General features: G+C 42.0%; 1 protein-coding gene across 2 annotated transcripts in view; it reads right to left on the bottom strand.

Annotated features, from left to right (window-relative positions):
• Window positions 1–6620, bottom strand: part of Ae2 (anion exchange protein Ae2) — a 78925-nt gene extending 72305 nt beyond the window's left edge. For both annotated transcript variants that reach the window (XM_087346242.1, XM_087346240.1), the window contains exon 1: window positions 6568–6620. The gene's annotated coding sequence lies outside the window, so the exon portion shown is untranslated. The remainder of the gene's footprint in view (window positions 1–6567) is intronic.
• Window positions 6621–7106: the final 486 nt, after the last annotated feature.

Below are 7106 nucleotides of genomic sequence, written 5' to 3' on the forward strand. Positions count from 1 at the left end.
TGACAATTCAGAACATGATAATTCTTATTCTTAGGGGATGTTAGCCCCCGCTGAACCTCAGCTCGCTGAAGGCCATCTGCAGCTTCGCATTCAACAAATTCGAAGACACTCACCGACCACATTTTGAAACATCTGTCCGTAACCCGAAGACGCGTCATCATTTAAATCGTAACACAGAAAAATGACAATATTTAAAGGCTGAATCGACACTACATACCAACAACGTCGACAAATAAACCGTAAATAAAAGCGATGCTGGACTCAAATTTACTTCCACTCTGAACGCTGGCCTTGTAATCCTGGGGTCTCGGGTTCGATTCCCGGCGGTGCCCGAATTTATAACTTGTGTTGGGCAAGGCCGTGGTCTAGGCAACACGGAATTTTCCTCCGTGGCATCCCAACAATTACTCCATTCACACACAGAAGAAGGCAATGGCAAACCACTTCTGGATCATCTGCCAAGAACGTATATGAACAGGTCCCAGTCCGAGAAAAGGATGGAAGGATCCTGTTCATATGGACCTGTCGTCAGACAGAACACTAAAATAATAAAAACAAATAGTCGCAAAATGTCGCGCTGCCGTGTGCCAGGATCGACTTCACCCAGTTTATGATGCAAAGTGGCGGTGTTAAGACACTGAGCACGCGCACTTCAAAACTCAGTAGGTCCTTTCTTCTTGTTCATATTCAAATTAGTGTTCCGATGCGTTATAAATCCTTGCCTGACATATGAATTACTGATTACTGTAATTCTAGACAGCACAAGCCATTAAAACCATTACCGAATAGAGCAACGTACTACTAAGAGAGAGAACGTGGCCTTCACATTATCTTCGTGTTTATCTGTCAGTCCAGACTTCATGCAGATTTCGTGTTGTACAATCTGAAACGTCTGTCTGTCTATGTGTCGTTACAAGACTCATTTATGCGACGACAGACATTAATATACCTTGCTTTGTGTTTTGGAAAACGCTTAAGACTGTCCCAAACAACGAAATGCCTTCCTTACGTACACGCTTAAACTACATTAAGTTGCAAGCAACATTTTAAATATATTCATATATTTTTCTTAAAATATTTTCTAAGTTTAAACTGCTATAAAATAATTTTCGGTACAGTCTTTGAAACTGTTTGGTTAGATCTGGGGCTCTCGCGGCAAAAAAAAAGGCGAACTTCAGCAAGATTACATGAATCGAAAACCTTAAATCAGAACGTTAAGAATTTCTCACTACATCGTTTATGCAAGCTTCGTGGATCGCAAAGCCACATCGATTAACGAACGACAGAGGCTCTTGAAAAGAAGACTGTATTTACACAGGCGACAAACAAGCATCGCAGAGCGTACTCCACAGACCGATAAAGCACATCACATCGTCCCCTTCTGGAGATAGGTCTTATCAGTCACGGGCTAAATGAGCTAAATAAGGAACTTGCCTTAGGAAACACCTCAAAGCTGGAACATAAAAACACTACAATTACCACACCATAAAAATGTACATGCTCTGCAAAGTTCGCACCTATGTACATTCATTTCTTCACCTCAAGCTGAGGATAATATTTGTTCAAAAAGCGAGGAGATGGGGGAGGGGGGGGGGGGGGAACTGCTTGTATTCAGTATGATATTATTTCCGTAACAAACTGCAGGATAGCCGGTTCTGCTGGCCGAGATTTGAACCCGGTATCTTCCGAATACGAAGGAGAGCTAACCACTCATTGGCGGTGACGTTCGGGAACAATATTATCCACAGATAACGAGTTATGGGAACACAGTTTACGCTTATCCAAAAAACACTGGAGATAAAACAGAAATGAGATTTAATTACTACGTGTGTCGTCTTAAAGACTAAACAAGCTGACATTCTTTCTGTTATCATATTTAAACAAGCTATAACTTTCAAATCATTAGTAGATAGTAACACAATTAAGATAACAGTGATTAATTAGGCCATAACTTAGAAGAAACTAATAAAACACGCCGTTATAAATCCTTCTAAAATGTGACAATCTGAAATATTTGGAATGGAAAAACAAAACCGCATTCACGAAAAGATTAACAGCAAAATACGAGGTGCGATCGGAAAGTTTCTAGACTGCGCCTATAAAAACCCGTACACTTATCTCAGGTATTAAATTCATCCATCACCCTCGAAGTAGTTCCCCTGGGAGTGAACACAAAGATCCCAGCGCCGCTGCCAAACCTGGAGGCATCCCTGGAAATCTTTCTTTGTCAGCCTGTCAAGCACCATCTGCGATTCTGCCTGAATCTCTTCTATCGTCTCAAATCTCCTTCCCTTTAGCTGAATTTTCATCTTTGGGAAGAGGAAGAAGTCACACGGAGCTTAGAAAGGAAGTTGGGGTCGGTTCTTGCAAGATCTTTGAGCTCCTGACAAACGAGAAGTCGATTCTGCTTCTGGTCCTCAGACAGGATGCGTCGCATGTGGAGTTCTTCCTTTAGAATCAGCTGACAGGTCCCATAGCCTATCCCAACAATGTCGCACAAGTCGTTGATGGTACGACGTCGATCTTCGTAATATTTTCGGGCGTTGTGCTCGAAGATGGTCGTCCAGAACGCTCGTCATCATCGACAGAGGTTCGGCCATTTTTAAAACGTGAATGCCACACAAAAGTTTGTGCACGACCCATTGCGGACTCCCCAAATGCTTGCTCTAGCATTTCATAGGTTTCCGTAGCCGTTTTGGCGAGTCTTTGGCAAAATTTGATGCACACGCCATTCCGAAATCGCAGGAGGGTCGGTGTAATGCACTACCAAAACGCCCGTAACTAAGAAACAAATGCTAATTCGATGATGACGGCTGGCACACTGATTCACTATGAATGTAGGCCGCACCCCCTAGCGGCAGAAGCTCGTACTACATCCGGTTCGCCCGCTATTGACACAGTCTTGAAACTTTCCGATCGCACCTCGTATAGCCGAGGGAAATTTACTATCTTTAATCTTCGTGTCTCCTGTCTAAAACGTAAAGGTTAGAATGAACACAGACTAGAATTTCGGCTGTTGTTGGTCTCTTGCATTCAGAGAAGAATTACGTGCACACAGGATGTTCGAGAACAGAGACCTGAGAATAATATTCCTTCAACGGGACTCGAGCCTAGAAGTTCTAGGGTGTGTGGACTTTCTTAAATCTTTTCCTGATTTCGAGGCATAAGGATGCCAATCTGGGGCAGATTTGTGGATCCCTTCTGGAGTTGTATGGGAACATACATGCACACATACACAGAATGTAATCATGTACTGTACTACGAATTTGTATTCCGGAAGTTCTAGATATGTAGCAGACCTTCTTGGAGAGGAGAAACGCCAAGTGATGTCCTGTACAAAACGTAACCTTGATGCCGAATGATTTTATGGTCGTCGGTTTACAATACACTTCGATATGACTGAAGATTACAATATTTCTACAAAATGCCTGTAATTTTCATTTCTGTGCTGGAATATGCCCACGTGAAACTCCAGGGACTGATTGCTATAGTTTATATTATGTGATGTAACTTCAGCGGTTACGTAACTTCGTCATGTACGAAACCTGATAAGGATGGTTTCCTGCGATTTCCTTGGATTACAACCTGGTACTTCCGGAATACAAATTCGTAGTACAGTACAGTACATGAATACATTCTGTGTATGTGTGCCTGTATGTTCCCTTAGAACTCCAAAAGGGATCCACAAATGTGCCCCAGATTGGCATCCTTATGCCTCGAAATCAGGAAAAGATTTAAGAAAGTCCACACCCCCTAGAACTTCTAGGCTCGAGTCCTGGTGAAAATGCAGACAGTCTATCATTCTCCACTATTTTCACTTTTTTAACCAGGTCACTGCGATTAAATGGAGGAAAAATGAAAATACATTTTCTTATCTTTCAATCCTGCACTTCTTCCAACTGTCGTTCTTTCTTCAATTCCTAATTTAATTTTCTTCTTCTTCTTCTTTAATGTCATGACTTGAATTTGTGCGTTTAGGAACGGATGCTTCGCTGCATCAGCCAAGCAGCTAAAGGGTGCAACTTATGTCCATGGCGTAGTCAAGAAATAGTGGTCTGTTGCCAGGCGACGTAGGCTAATGTGATTTGCGTAGCAGACAGTCCTGCCAACATGTAAACGCCCCTTCATTTCTTTATAAGGCTGCAGTTCGTACTCAGCAAAAAATGGAGACATCGGAGAATAAATTGTCACGAAAAGTTGGAAAATCAGAAGACAAAAGGCGAGATTAAAAGACCTAACCTAACGAAACCTAACCTAACCTAACGAAACCTAACCTAACCTAACTTAACGAAACCTAACCTAACCTAACGAAACCTAACCTAACGAAACCTAACCTAACCTAACGAAACCTAACCTAACCTAACGAAACCTAACCTAACGAAACCTAACCTAACCTAACCTAACGAAACCTAACCTAACCTAACGAAACCTAACCTAACGAAACGAAACCTAACCTAACCTAACGAAACCTAACCTAACATAACGAAACCTAACCTAACGAAACCTAACCTAACCTAACGAAACCTAACCTAACCTAACCCAAACCGCAACCTAATCCAATGTAACTTATCCCAATATAACTTAAACGAATCCAAACTAACCGACCCGCATAGGATCAAACTCACCACCGATTAAAGACTTCCAAATAATCTTCCAGGACTTCTCGAGGATTTCTCCAGCAATTCTCCACAAAAAAAAATATCCGCATAACGTCTCCAGGACTTCTCCGAAACTACTTTAGGACTTTTTCAGGTTTTCTCCAGGATTCTGCAGCACTTCTCAACCCGATGAACACGATAGAAATTCTCCAGGACACCCCAATTCTTCATAAAACAACAACCTTATATCCTACCCTTACCTGACTTAACTAAACCTAACCTAACCTAACCCAAACCGCAACCTAATCCAATGTAACTTATCCCATTCAAACTTAAACGAATCCAAAATAACCGACCCACATGGGTATAAAAAAACTGGTATGGCACAACAGTGCTGAAGCTTCGCAGACCCAAATACTGTTGAAAATAAACACCAGCGCCCTATGGGGGAAAGGACACTCCTTGCTTAGACAGGTTTGCCCCCGACTGCCGTTAGCCGTCTCAGAAGGGTAGGAGGCAGGAGCCGTTTCAGTAAGCTCCTTCGGCTTTATTGACTGCAGATGTTATGCAACTGCCAATGGTCCTGAGTTGTGAAAACAAATACTGGTTCATCCAGGGGTGTGCTGCAAGGGGCTCGGAAGTAGACTAGCGAGCCCCCTGTTAATTTTTGGCTCATTATTCTAGCCTTTTGTTATCAGCATAGAAACATTATAATACAACTATATCAAAATGATTCATCGATACGTCTTGTCCGTCCCTATTTCTAAATACTAAAATGAAAACAAAAAGGAAATGTAGTCTCTTGGTGGGTGTCGCTTGTTAGCAAATTGCTAGCACGCCCCTGATTAAATGGTTTTTAAAACTTCTATGATTCCAAAGCAGAAAATTATATCGGTATTCGGTAAAACCATTCATCGCCGTGTTGATGGAAGCATCAAGGACCTCTGTAACGTTGGTAAGCGTCTGCCAGACTACACGACGTTAAAGTTTCTTCGGTCCGGTGAAAACATGAAAGGTTAGTTTAAAACTATGGACAATGTTTAACTCTAAAACGCAGAAGAGCCAAAAGGAGAAAAACCACTGTGAAAAGGCATAGATGGGAGGATAATATTAAAAGGTTCTTAAGTCTATTGGGTGTTGGGTGTGAACTAGACTGATCTGCCTCAGTAGCAGGCTCTTGTTAGCACGGTGACGAACGAGTTCCATAAAACGCGGGGAAATTTCTGAATAACAGAGAGCCTATTAAGAGAACTCTGTTTCATTAACGAAAGCGTCAGTCAGTCACGAAATGTGTGTGAGATGGCATCTCCTTTCGCTTAGTTCTATTGCAATCCGGCTGTCCGTAGAAGCCTGCCATCTACCAGCCAGCTGCTGCATTCCATATGCTACATCTTAACTGCGTACACGCCGTTTAAAGCAGGTTTTGTGTTCATTTTAATAATATTCCTTTCCATGATATTCAAGTGCAGCTTGTCCCGTCTACAAGTCCAGTAATATTCATATTGGAACAGATGCTTGTGAAACATTTTCACTAATTTTAATTCTGTAACATATTTTATAAATATATGTGTAATTATTCCTACTGATCGATATTATAGCCAAACCCTACACATTCATAATTTTTGTACCAAATCCACGTACCTGTTGAATTGTCGTCGTTGTTAAAGAAATTGCTACATCAGTCCCCAGACATCGTTTGTTTTATTATTACGCAAATTGGCCTGTGATTGGGTTAAGGTCTATTGCTATTACACACGCCACAGAGCAAAGCCAAAAAGCTCGAAATCCAACCAACCTGCACTATTATCGCGGCGTTGCCAAATATTACGAATACCAGCATTCAAATCGTCTCAGGAATGCACGTAAGTAAAATGAACTTAAAAGTGCAACATAACCGTACGTTTATGAAAAGGTTATTAAACTCAGAACTTCGGTTCGTGAACCAAGAGCGGAGGATTTCTTTACTCACCAGCCAACACAAGCCGTCTGCCACCGTCTGTTCCTTTCCACTCGAGGGAAACCACGCGACTGAGGGACGGCTTGCAGGCAAGGTGAGTGAGTGAGTGGCAGGCCTGCCTACCTGACGCATTCAATGGCCAGCTGCCGGCATCCTCCAGTGACGAAGCATCGCGGAGTAACAATCCAACCTAATCTGCGTGATCTGTCCGTGGTTCAATAAAAGTGTATATGACGCCCGACCCAGTAAGTTATCGGCTATTTTTGTTGACTGACATTAAACTCTAATCCTTACGTAATCACGAACAGTGGTTTAGCGATCTATAATTACTCTGCAATTTCCCTAATCCAGTCTACTCACGGTCCAAAAATCCTTTCGTGGTCTATATTTCAAGTTCTCGTTGTGATGAGTCTTCTGGTAAGATATAAGTGTAGATAACTAAGGATGATCGACTCAGGCCAGGACATGTAGCACGCATGACAACTATTAAAAACTAAAAAAAAACTGTAGTTGGAAAATATATGACGAGAAAGATTCAGGGTACAAGAGTT

The sequence above is a fragment of the Zootermopsis nevadensis genome, unplaced genomic scaffold, assembly GCF_977971745.1.
Source record: "Zootermopsis nevadensis isolate Lab colony 2312 unplaced genomic scaffold, Znev_1.0 Znev_ptg000010l, whole genome shotgun sequence".
Classification (NCBI taxonomy): domain Eukaryota; kingdom Metazoa; phylum Arthropoda; class Insecta; order Blattodea; family Termopsidae; genus Zootermopsis; species Zootermopsis nevadensis.